Consider the following 14,355-nt stretch of genomic DNA (forward strand, 5'->3'; position numbering starts at 1 on the left):
AATCAATGTTGAGATACCAGATGAACATAGTGATGTAGATATACAAGGTGAGAAACAACATGTTTTTGATGAAACTTATGATACAAAAGTTCTTAAAGATAGAAAAGAGGTTGAAATAGTTGATGAGCATTATGATGAAATAGTTCATAAAGAGTTGGATGTGATGGTCCTTAATGCAACCAAGAAATGGCATTTTAAATTAAGAAAGAAGGTGGTCTAGCCTATCAAAAGGATACTAGTAGCAAGGAAGAAGACTTGTGATGAAGCTAGGAGGATAGATGAGGCTCCAATAGTGATGAATTTGTCTCCAAGCATGGAGATATTGCAGCATAAAAACATCATAGCAAAGGATTCAGTAGTTCCTACAGTAACCCAAATTGGTGAAGTCATATTTAATGAGGTTCCATCTAATACATTTATTGTAGGTTCCTACAAATAGAAAATACCAAAGAATTGGAAGGCACAAAAGAGGAAGGACAATCCAAGGGACTTGGATTCTATTGCCCCTAGGAGTATGGTGTAGAAGCACCCAAATAAAGAATGTACATATGCCAATCAATCACTGCCAAGCACTAGTCATCTTGTAGTCTATATAGTGTTTGCCAAGTATTGGTTAATTCCTTCATGTATCGAGTTGCACAGTGATTGCCAAGTGTTTTCTGAGTTATTTTGTTATGATGAGTGTCAGTTTTGTGCAAGCTAACTAGAGGGGTTTCTCTAGGGATTTGTACAAGTCCTTGTGGGGTAAATCTTCCCTATTCTATATTGTTCTGGAATAGTCTATAAGCTATTTTGGCAAGAGATAAGGATCTAGATCTTTTTGTAAGCCATTGTGGTCTTGTAGGGTTAGTTTTCTTATGTAATAGTCTAGAATATTCCCTAGACCATGTTAGCTTGTATAAATGGAGTCTTCAAGTTTAGAGTTAGACAAGTTATTGAGAAAAGTTGCTCTAGATAAAAATTTTGGAGGTTAAAGCAAGTTTTAGTGAATAAGTGTCTATGTACAAAGTGTATCTACTAGTCATTTGATGAGTTAATAGAAGAATGTTTTTTTTGGTCCCTTTCTGGTGCTGGTTCCTTTTCTATTTTCTTCCATTGTGTTTATCTCTACATCAAAAAGAGGAAGGTAATTTATCCTACTTTCAAATAACTACACTTTAAGCAACATTTCTAGATTGTACATATATGTACAAGTTTTAGAAATATTATAAAAATAATCAACACTTATCAAAATGCCAAGTTTTAAATACACCAATTGTGTCAAAATGAAATACTTATTATAATTGTTGTTTGGAATGACTATTACATGTTACTTGTACTATTTTAGATGGAAACCATCCAACTACCCCTATGACCTTTCATCTTCCTTTTACAACATTAAGTGAAATTTACAATATTACAACTTTGTAATTTTGAATTTACTTGACAACTTTTAAGACACTTCTATAAAATGACCTCAAACTTAGTAAAGCAATTGTAGGCATGTCCAAATAACCTTTTAAAGATAATTTATATGCATTTTTTTCCTTTTCATGGATGTATACACCATTTTGACCTAGTGAGCAATTTAGGTCCTAAATGACAACTAATTGACAACTTTACATTCTTTTGCCTTAGGCACTACAATTGATTAAATTACATGGAATAATACATCCAAACATATGAATTTATATTAGATGATTACAATATCCCTTAGGGTCATCTACAACATCCTAATAACTAGGTGCTCTTGCACTAGTAACATTAACATCAAAATTGAGTATAGAAACATATATCATAACCACATTAGTTTAATTATCAAATTATAATTCGTCTTTTTGGTACAAAGTATGTATAAAAAAGGCATTCATTTGAACTTATCAATAACATGGACACTCTAATCATAAAATAGTAATGTATTAACACCATTACATTAGTAATACATCAAAATAAGTACATTAGCATTTTATTTATTCTTACCTCTTTTTATAGGCTATGGTCCAAAGATAAATTACCTACTTATGGAGCCTGAGTTGGAGTGGCACTAAAAAAAAATTGGAAGTTGTTTAATTTCATATAGATGTTAATCTAGAATATATTTGGATGGATTCTAGTTATCATTCACCAATAACTCTAGGGTGATTGAGAGAAACTATCCATGTTAGTAATAAATGGAAACATTTGTTCAAAAGTTTGGTTTCTCACCGTGCAATAAAATAATTGGATTATTCCTTAGTATAAAGAGAGTAAAGTGGGTGTTTTTTTAGCTTATGCCCCTAATGATCATGAAGATATGATTGAGCTTAGGAAATGAATGACTTGTATTGGAGAGATCTCATGGATCATTAAAACTATCAACTAAAATGATTAGAAGAATGATTTTTGTGATTCTAGGTTTGCTTGGTGAAACTATCAAAGAGTGGACAAAATCATATATATATATAAATTGGTTATTTTTATGTGAATAAAGGTTTCTCCAAATTCTTTAAGAATATAAAAGGGTTTAGTGTAAAGATGATTCCATATATACTTTATTAGATCATCACCCTAATTAATTTTTTAATTTTTCTAGATAACTCTTCTCCTCTTCCTCATGGTTTGAGATATTCATCCTTGTTTAAATTAGCCTCTTGAAGGACTGGAAAAAAGTGCATGCCTTGTATATAATCATAAAATTTAACTTATATAAAAACAACATAATTACTAAAATTAAGATTTAGAATTTTGAAAATGAAGAGTTGGAAAAAAATAAAGCAATTGGAAGAAAGAAGACTATATATACCAAGGAAAGGGAAACCTCCTTGTTAAACAATCTTATAGAAGCTAAATGCATGCTTCAAAACGTCCTTCTAGCTCATACACTTCAATTGATCTCATGTAAGTTAAATTAGAGAAAAGTTTAACTAGTTAGAGCATGGAAATAGTATTTAAGCTCTCCTTTCATATTGTTAAGAGAAAATATGTCAAGGAGAGGATTGATTTTATTTGGGAGAAGAGAGATAATTTAACTAACTAAGATGATATCATTGAGGAATATTCTCTATTTTACAAAAATATTTTTACCTCTAAAGATGGTTGGTAGATTACAAAGATGATTAGAGAAGAGATCATAGAAATTAACCCTAAAATCTATTGGAAAGGATATAACCAATTAGGAGTGTGATCTATCACCAAATAAAGTTAAATTTTTAATAATTACATTATATAATGAAAAGGTCCTGAGATTGGATAACTTTTTGACACAATTTATAAAAGAAACATTGCCAAGAGAGTTGAGCATTTTTTCAAAGTTTATAAAGAATCCATTCACAAGAGATCTTTTGAAGTAACATTAATAGAAGGATCTTAATGTTGGAAATATAAGATGAGTAATTGAGAGGGGAGGAGTGAATTAGTTACTACAAAAACATATCCAAGATCCCTTAAGATGTCAATACAATCCAAAACCAACACTTTGTTGAAATTGAAATACTGTTGTAACTTGGTTAGCACAAGAACACTTGATTAACTCTAAGAATTACTATAACTCAACAAACATTGAGATAATCAATTCTTAATATGTTTAGTTTTTTTAACCTTAATTAACTTAGTTGTAGAATCATAAAGAAAATAACATGAACTCAAGAGACACTAATATTTAATGTGAAAAAACAATTTGGGAAAACCACCAATTGCAACTCGTTACTATTTTTCACTCTTCTAAAGTGAGCCCTATTAGGAGCCAACCATGCTAAAGGTTAAAAAATGCATTGTTAGGTGTGAGCCTATTAAAGTATTTAGTTCACCCTATTAGGAGTAGCCTTGTGAGAGGTATTTAGACACTTCAATCTAGAAATGCCACTTTGTTAGAGGATTTGGCAAATAGTTGTTAAGCTAACTCTATTAGGAGATTTCATTCACTACTTCAATTATTATAAAGTAACAATAATATGACTTGATTGTTGATGCAATTATCTTTTCTAATTTTAGACCTCTATTCTAGATTGAATACTTGATCCTCCTTGATCACAATGTTCTTTACAGCTTGGGTAACTTGGATACTCTGATATCCTTTCAATTCACTTTGTTCATTTATCTTTTCAATCTCATACATCTTCTCTAGTTCAATTCTCAACTTGACCTTATATTTATATTTTTTACCCTGTCAAGTTAGATTGAATACAATTTCAAAAAAAATGAAATTCAACTCATGAGTCAGCTAGAACTAACCAACAAAACCATCAGATCAAATATATTGATACATGAAAATCCTTTGTTAGCCGATCCAACTCAATAAACACTAACTTAGAAACAACTTTCCTTCAAACTTCCTTTAGTAACTAAGTGAGCTTAGTTAACACTAGTTCCATGTAGACTTTCCTTAGGCAACCAAGAGAGATCAATAGATACTGACTCTGAACTAGGTTAACACTGAAGCACTCATTATACAATAGAGCTTCCATTAACTCCCAAGTGAGCACAACATACATTTATTTCTCAACATATACTTGATATTTGTTTAACATCAAAGAAAAAATATAATTGAACAATTCTATCCAAAAATTCCCCTCTTTGGCATTGATTGCAACACAACATGTCATGATACATAGAAATTTTAGAGAGAAATATAAGTAAGGATAATATATTTAATTTTATTCAAATTCTCATCCATGAGAACTCCCTCTATTAGTGTGAACTTCCTTTTTCATCAATATTTGATTTCGTTAACTATAATATCTCCTTCTAATAGAAAATTCTCCCTCTTTGATATCAACTAAAAATTTCTAATATGAGAAAATTCATTCTCCCTCTTTGACATCTCAAACATTCACAAAATTTCTCTAATATATTATACAAAAATATCCCTCTTTGACATGTTATTCCAAATTCAACAATCAATGTAGTTTCCATGTACCTAATGTGCAGATTCATATGCAATTTTCTCTATCAATACTGTGTCAACTTGACTAATCTCCAACATGCTTGGTTGATGCATCACTAAATTTTGATTAGTGAGCTTTGAATAGGGGAATGACCCTTTTCTTATCTCTTAGATACAAAAATTCATCCTTAGGAAATGGCTTGGTGAATATGTCTACAATTTATTCTTTTACATTCACATATTCCAATCTCATCTCCTTGTCTTACATCAATTATCTTAAGAAATGATATTTTTATTGCAATGCTCTTGGTCTTGGTATGCATCTCTAGATTCTTTGATATGTTGATTGTATTGGTGTTATCATAAAAGATCACAACTGGATCCTTGATCTCCTCCTTCATACTTGACAACAATTATTTGAACCACACAATGTTGGAACAATTGATTACTGCATCAACATATTCTACTTTTTTTTAGACTGAGAGATATAATTCAGCTTCTTTCTTGTCCAAGATACTAGCCTCTTTCCAAGAAAAAGTGCTTCACCACTAGTGCTCTTCCTATCATCAACACTTCCTACCCAATCAACATCAGTGAATGCTTTTAGTTCAAAGTTTCCTCCTTTCTTGTACCACAAATCATAATCTTTAGTACCTTTCAAATACCTCATGATTCTTTTTATTGCCATCATATGATTTACTTTAGGATTAGTAGAAAATATAGCTACCATACCAACTACTAATTCTATATCAGGTCTTGTGCAAACTACATACTAAAGTTTTCTAATCATTGATTTATATGTAGTGTGATCTACCTCCCTATAATCATCATTTTTGGAAAGATTATTTCTAGCAGACATAGGTGTTCCAACTAGTCTAGAATTCTCCATTCCAAATTTCTTTCATATCTCCTTCATTTATCTTAATTGAGTAATGTACATACCATCCTTCATTTGTTAAATTTGCAAGCTAAAAAAAAAATTAATCTCTCCAAATAGTGACATTAAAAATTCCTTACTCATTTCCATAGAAAAAGATTTTCATAGATCATCATTTCTAATCCATAATGTATCATCAACAAAGATCTATGCCAACACAACCTTCTTATCTAGTCCTTCTTTGATGTATAGGTTGTTGTTATCATTAGTTTTTTGAAAACCAATCTTTGTGAAATAATTATGTAAGCTTTCATACCATGCTTTGGGGGCTTGTTTGAGACCATACAAATCTTTGTGTAATCTACAAACTATTTCCCTTTTTCTAGGATCAATGAAACCTTCTGGTTGCTCAATGTAGACTTCCTCTTCTAAGATTCCATTCAAGAATGCTAATTTCACATCCATCTAACATACTTTGAATCCTTTGTATGTTTCATATTAAAGGAGTGTTCTAACACCTTCTAGTATAGCAATAGGGAAAAATTCATTCCATAATCAATACCTTCTTCTTGAGCATAACCCTTGCAAACTAACTTTTCCTTGTTTCTTAAAACTTTTCCATTCTCATTTAACTTATTTCTGAATACCCATTTTGTGACAATTACATTCTTGCCCTTGGGTCTAGGAACAAGATTCCAAGTTGTGTTCCTTTCAATCTGATCAATCTCTCCATTCATTTCCTCAATCCAACTTTCATTTTCTAATCATCTTTGATAGTTCTAGGTTAAAACTCACTAAGAAAATGTGTATTTTTTAATTTTTTCCTTCTCATTGTACCTTCTAACTGATCTCCAATGATTTTCTCAAGAGCATGATGATTTGTAACATATCTAGCAAGTCTAGGCTCCTTCTTTATGAATTCACTAGGCTCACCATGATCTTCTAAATCATGCTCAGGTCCCATTGTCTATCACTTAGGTCCATTAGATGACTTGGTCTATATTGGCTAAAACTCAAGTCCTTTAGACTATGACTCAGGTTGCACAGGATGCAACTCAGTTTGAACTGGGGATTTTAGGGACACGGGCGGTGAAGACTATTGACTATCATTTTCTTGAGTTTTAGGTAAAGTATCAAGCTCATAGCAAACAAAGTTTATGTAGATTTCAGGTTCTTTCCTTCTTTTTTCTTCAAATTCTTCTATATATCCATCAATCTTTATAGGTGCACTTTCTATAACTTTATGAGTGGATAGATTCAATAATTTTTATGCTTTGCTCTTATTGGAGTATCCCAAAATATGCCTTCATCACTTTTCACATCAAGTTTTCCATTTCTTGACTCCTTTAGAATATAACACTTTCTTCCAAATACTTTGAAATAACAAACATTAGGTTTATAGCCATACCATACCAGGAGCAAATACATATCTTTTGATTCCTCTTTCATTATAGAATTCGTTGAATTCATTTGAGATTAATTTACCTCCTCTATTTGATGTTAGACACTTTATTTTTTTTCCTCTTTCTTTCTCAACTCAAGCCAAATACCATTTGAAATTTTTAAAATCTTTTGATTTATCATTTAAATACATAACTATCATTGTCTTGGAATAATCATAAAAAAAAGGTACTTTTCTCTAAAGAAGATTTATATGCCAATAGGTCCACAAAGGTCTATATGGACCAGCTCCAAGACTTGTTCAGAATGATAGTTCTTGCTTTTGAAACTTATCTTTCCCATCTTTCTTATTTGACAATACTTGCACATGCCCATGTCAGGTTTCTTTAGGCTTGAAATGTCTCTAACCATTTTTTTATTTCTTATGTTGACCAAGTTATCAAAATTTACATGACACAACCTTTTATACCATAACTAGCTTTCTTATACCTGAGATATGAAACACACATTTTCAGTTAGATCTAGGTAAAATAGATTGCCTCTTGTTTGATTGCCAGTCCCAACTAGATTTCCATTTCCATCCAGAAACTTGGCTTTCCTATTTATAAATTCTACCTTGAATCCAATATTATTCTATTATGCCACACTAAGAAGATTATGCTTTAGTCCTTCAACCCAATAAGCATTGTCACATATGAGATCATTGGTTAGTACAAAATAGCCTCTTCCCTTCACATAACAAGGTTCATCATTTCCAAATTTGACACTCCCACTATCATAGTGTTCTAAGTGCTCAAATTTAGATTTATCACCAATCATGTGGTGAGAATAGCCACTATCAATAATCATGTTTCATTCATAATAACGTGAGATATGAGGGCCATGTTATCATTCTCATCATCTTTGTCCTTGTAGTCTTTGTAGCTTTTGAAATCTTTCTTTCCTTTGTACTTTTCATTCTTCTTTTATTCTTTTCCTTCTTTTTTTGCACACCTTGTAGCAATGTGACCAATTTCTTCACAAGAAAATTAGATCAAATAAATTTTTCCTTTGTACCTTCCTTTGCCTTTGGGAAATCTTCTTTCAATTAATTCTTCAATGACTTCAAGATCATCATTAGAACCATCTTCATCTCCACTATCATACTTCTTTCTTTTAGACTTTACATCTTTCTTCTTGAGTGATAGCTTGTCTTGAAATACAAACTCAAGGTTACTAGAGTTAGGAACATAATTATCAAAATTATCTAACTCAAATTTTGTCAATCTGCCACTAGTGCATCAAGAGTTCTTGTTGGAAATGATTGAAAAACTCATGAATGAAGATTAATGGAACTGGTAAAGAATGTTTTCAATCATTTTTTTGTCATTGATGTCAAACTTTCTACTTGCAGGAATGACAATTGCTTTAGTGATCCAAAGACTATAAGATGGTTGATTGACAAAGAGGTGGCAATCAATAAGATGTAACTAGAGTACCTAGAGAAAGGTTGAAGTTATGATGTTGTAATGAAGTATAAGGATCAGCTAAGCCATTGATGAAATAGTATATTGATGACATACTTCAAGACATAGAGGATGGACACACTAAGACACATGATGTAAGGATTAACTAAGTCTTAGTTAGTGCCAAACAGATTCTCAGTTGAAGTTGAGCAAGTTCAATTTTAGTGTGTGTTGAGTGGTCTTCAAGTGCCAAGCAATCTTCAGGTGCCAAGTGAAGATCAAGTGCCAAGTAGAAAAAAAAAAAAAGGTGCCGAGTAAGTTTTCAAATGTCGAGCAGTCTTCAAGTGCCGAGCAAGAAATAGGTGTCGAGTAAGTTTTCAAGTGCCAAGCAAGATATAAGTGTTAAGTGATATTGAGGTGCCAAGTGAATTTCAAGAACTGAGTTTCACAAAATTTCTTCAGGTGCCAAGCATTAGTAAATCAATGATGCCAAGTTGCTGCATTATTTTAAAAATTGAAGATTTTCCAGATCTGAGCTAACATGGTTGTTATCTAGAAGTTTGTGAATCAGATAGAAGATAAGAATGATGAGCTGGTGACACAGAACACTATGTAAAACATTTTTGACTAATATAATTGGATTCTAGATGAAGTTTCTAGATAAGAACAAGATATGGGATAGATACATTTTATCTTACCTAATCTATTGAAACCCTAATGTTGGAGAGGGAGAATTGAGTGGGAAAAGTATTCCAGATTTCTATTTAAGGAGTCATAAGGTCACGAAGCAAAAAGAGGTGGTCAAGCGAGAAAGCATGAAGTGCTGAAGAAGGTGCTAAGGTGGAAGAGAGCATAGATACTCTACTTCAATAGGTGACCATAGATATGATTGCATTGGTATGATGAGTAAGAAGACTCAAGGTGATGAAGCTTGAGATGACAAGCTTACAGAGCTACAGTTATTAAAGCCAAGCAAAGGATTGAACTAAAGTATGATCTATAATCTACAAGATATGTTGTAAGTTGTATCAGATCAAAAGCCATTATTGTTACTCTCTAGCAATTGTAACTATTAAAATAAATCCTATGGACTTAGGTTGGTTTAATAGCCATGTTGTAAATCCTTTAATGGGGTGACATTCCAAGTGAATATTCCAAAGTCCTTTAAACAAGCCCATTCCTAATAGTATGGTGAAATCCTCTAACAAGGTCACATTTAACAATGTGTTTTAGCCTTTAATAGGGTAGACCATTAGAAGTGGTTGAAATCAATTGCACACTTATTTTGTGGGTATCATCCCCACTCTAGTTTTACCTTCTTATTCCTGGAGGGTTTTTGGGTTATCAAATTCTTAGTGTTATGGTGTGATGCATGTTTACTTTTCATGATTGCTTAATGTTCAAGAGCATGCATAATAATTTCAATTATATGCCTTTAAGGATTTGTAGAAAAAGTATTATTAGGGCATTTGGACCTTGGATAACTAATTCACCCACCCCACACCCCCCCCCCCCCCCCCCCCCCCCCCCAAGTTATTCTAAAGAATTATAACAATTGGTATCAGAGCCTTGCTGCTGACTTAGTTTAAAGGGACTAGAAGCAGAAAATATCAAAATGCCTAAGAGAGAATTTCCCAAGCTCAACAAAGAAAACTTTTTTGCATGGCAAAGCTTGATGAAGATACATCTTGGATCTATAGGAGATTATGCCCAAAATTCAATTGTTACTGAACATGTTGATCCAACTGGTACTCTTACTGTAGAAGATTTGAAAAACAAATAGGAACACAATTAGACAATGTTGGAAATTGCTTCTGCACTCAACTATGCTAAATTTGATGATATCAAAGGATGTGACACTGCATTCAAAATGTGGAAAGCCCTATCAGACATTTATGGAGGAGATTAGAATGTCCAAAGAGAAAAAAGAGAAAGCCTCAGAGGAAAGTTTAATGATATGAAAATGGAGGAAAGTGAAAATGTTGCTTAGTATGCTGCTAGAATAAAGGAAGTGGTAAGTGCAATAATATTTTTGAGTGGTCAATTAGATGATGATACTATTAATAGTAAGTTCTTAAGAACCTTGCTCCTTATCTATGCTATTAGAGTATCATCTATACAAGACCTAAGATGTGTGTCAGGAAACAATGTAAGTTTTGAAGGTATAGTGGGTAGACTCACTGCATTTGAGTTATCTAACTTTGATAACTACAGATCTGAGAATGTTGAATCTACTTTAAAGATCAAGCTATCACTAAAAGATGCTGAATAGGTGAAATCAAAGAAGGGAAGAAAGATGAAATATGTATCCAGTGACAGTAGCACTAATGAGGAAGATGTGTTACAATTAGAAGCATTACTAGCTAGAAGATTTGAGAGAGGCAAAGGAAAATTCAAAGGTAAGCGGCCTATCATTTGTTTCAATTGCAATGAAGTAGGACATATTGCTGCAAGGTGTACACAAAAAAAGAAATACAAGGAAGGCAACAAGTACAAAGATAGAAGAGAAGATGATAAGAGAGATTACAAAGACAAAGGCAAGAAGTGCTCTATTGTTGAAGAAGATTCTAATGATAATGATGATGAAATTGTTTACATGGCCATGAAGGACCAATCTGATGAAGAAGAGACTACAACACTGGTAACATGTATGAACAAGAATGAAAGATGGATCATAGACAGCAGATGCTCACATCACATGACAGGAACAAAAGTAAGTTTGTTAACTTTACTCAGTATGATGGAAATAGTGTTAGATTTGGTAATGATGCTCCATGTCAAATTAGAGGAAAAGGCTCCATTAAGCTTACAGAACAAATTTCATGTGATAATGCATACTATGTTGAAGGACTAAACTACAATTTGCTAAGTGTCTCACAGTTAGGCAATGTAGGGTGCAAAGTAGAATTTTAAAATAAAACTACAAAAATCTATGATACTGATGGTAAATTGATAGAAAAAGGAGATCAAACAAGAAGTAATCTATTTTATCTTGATATGGAATATACTTCTTGTCTTGTTGCAAAATTTGATGATGTAAGGTTATGGCATAAAAGGCTATGTCATGTCAACTTTGATAATCTGATGAATATCAGTAAAATGAAGAAAATCAGAGGTTTACCTAAACTAAAGAAGCTTGACAATATCATGTGCAAACAATGTCAACTAGGAAAGATGACTAAGTCAAGTTTCAAGAGTAAAAACTATACATCTAAAGAAGTACTTGAGTTAGTCCATACTGACTTATGTGGTCCAATAGAAGTATAGAGCTACAAAGGAGATAAATATATAATGTTGTTTGTTGATGACTATTCCAGGATTATGACTGTTATGTTCTTAAAGAAAAAATCTGATGCTTTTCAAATATTTAAGTGGTATGTGGCTAGAGTTGAAAAAGAAATAGGAAAGAGTTTGAAGTGCATGAGATCAGACAGAGGTGGTGAATTCACATCAAATGAATTTGAGATATTTTGCAATGACAAAGGAATCAAGAGACAAACATCAGCTCCTAGAACTCCCCCACAAAATGGAATTGCTGAGAGAAGAAATAGATCTATGATTAGTTGTGCCAGAACATTAATTATGGAAAAGACTATTGCTCTAAAATATTAGAGAGAAGCTATAAGTGTGGCTATTCATACACTGAGCTGAGTACAAGTCAAGCAAGGTACTAATGCAACACCTTTTGAATTATGGTGTGGTCACTCACCCAATGTAAATCATTTCAAAATATTTGGTTGCAAATGCTTTATCCTTAAAGATGCTAGAAATGGAAAATTTGATGCAAAAAGTTATGAAGGCATATTCCTTGGTTACTCCACTAGAAGTAAAGCATATAAGTGTTTAAATACTAACACTAACAAAATTGTGGAAAATGTATATGTAAACTTTGATGAGCATACAGATGTCCAAGTTGAAAAACCAAAGAGAATGGATGAATACATAACCTTTGTGTACTCTTATGAAGGAATGCCTATTGATGAGGATGTTATCAATCAAATTGGGATTCAACAACAAATTTTAGTTGTAGCCGAGTCACAACTAGTGAATGTTGAGCTACATTCAGAAGTCAAGTTGCAGAATGAAGGAAATGCTCATTCTCACTCTAAAGTCAGTACACATGAAAGAGATGTAGAACTACTTGACAATAAAGTGCATAGTGACCTTGAATCTGAAAGATCAAACATGGAAACAAGGATAGAACCAAGATTATCCAAATATGTAAAGAGGTATCACCCTGCTGAATAGATAATTGGTGACAAAGATGCAAGACCAATAACAAGGAATAGACTAAGAAATGAATCATGTCTATTAAGAAAATTTGAACCTAAGACAGTGTATGATGCATTACAAGATGGTGACTAGTATAAAGCTATGGAAGAAGAGATTGATCAAATAAAGAAGAATAAAACCTAGAATTTGATTCCTAGACTAGTTGACAAGAATGTGATTGGCACCAAATAGGTATTCAGAAAGCTAGATGAGAATGGTGAGATTAATAGAAACAAAGCCAGACTAGTATGTAAGGGTTATGCTCAAGAAGAAGGATTAGACTATGGGGAAACATTTGCCCCTATTGCAAGAATGGAAGTAGCAAGAACTTTACTTGCATATGCTACATATAAAGGTTTTAAAGTATATCAGATGGATGTAAAGTCTGCTTTTCTGAATGGTATACTGGAAGAGGAAGTCTACATTGAACACCTAGAGGGATTTGTTGATGAGAACAATAGGGATATAGTTTTTTAACTACATAAAGCACTCTATGGTCTAAAACAAGCACCTAGAGCATGGTATGAGAGACTTCACAAGTATCTAGTGCAAATAGGATTTGAAAGAACTGATGATAATAGAAACATGTACATCAAATTAGAAGAAGGTAAGGATGTTATTGTATTTAAAATCTTCATGGATGACATAGTGTTTGGAGGAAAGGAAGTTCTTTGCAAAAGTTTTGTTGACAAAATGAAACATGAGTTTGAGATGTCTATGTTTGGAGAGATCAAATTTTTTGTTGGAATGCAAGTACATCAACTAAAACATGGTATATTTATGACACAATCAAAGTACATCAAAAAGATATTTAAAACTTTTGGATTGGAAGACTCCAAACCAGTCAGCACACCAATGGCAACAAGACATAAACTATCCAAAAATGATGTATCAGCTAAAGTTAATCAAAAAATGTAGAGATCCATGATTGTAAAATTGCAATATGTTGTACATAGCAGACCAAACATAGCACTAGCAGGTGGAATAGCAACTAGATTCTATGCTAATTGTAAAGAAAATCATCTCATAGCAGTAAAAAGAATAATGAGATATCTCAAAGGAACTAATGATTTTGGCCTATATTATAAAAAGAATAAAAAGTTTGAGCTCAATGCATACATAGATGCAAATTGGGGAGGCAACATTGATAACAGGAAAAACACAAGTGAAGGAGCATTATTTTTAGGTAAAAGACTAGTTACTTGGACTAGCAAGAAGAAAACATGCACATCTCAGTCCATTGCAGAATCAAAATTTGTGGCAGTAGCAGTCAATTGCACAAACGTTGTGTGGCTCACACATTTATTGAAAGGAATGAAAGAAGAGGTAACAAAACCTATGATATTGTATTGTGATAATACAAGTGCTATAAACATATCCAAGAATCTAGTAATGCATGCAAAAATCAAGCATATTGCAATCAAGTATCACTATGTCAGAGAATTGGTAGAAGACAAACAAGTGAAGATGGGGTACATTCACACAAAGGAACAAACTATAGATATCTTCACCAAACCATT

Source organism: Cupressus sempervirens, chromosome 4 (assembly GCF_028749045.1).
Source record: "Cupressus sempervirens isolate cs-2001-9-10 chromosome 4, ASM2874904v1, whole genome shotgun sequence".
NCBI classification, from domain to species: Eukaryota; Viridiplantae; Streptophyta; class Pinopsida; order Cupressales; family Cupressaceae; genus Cupressus; species Cupressus sempervirens.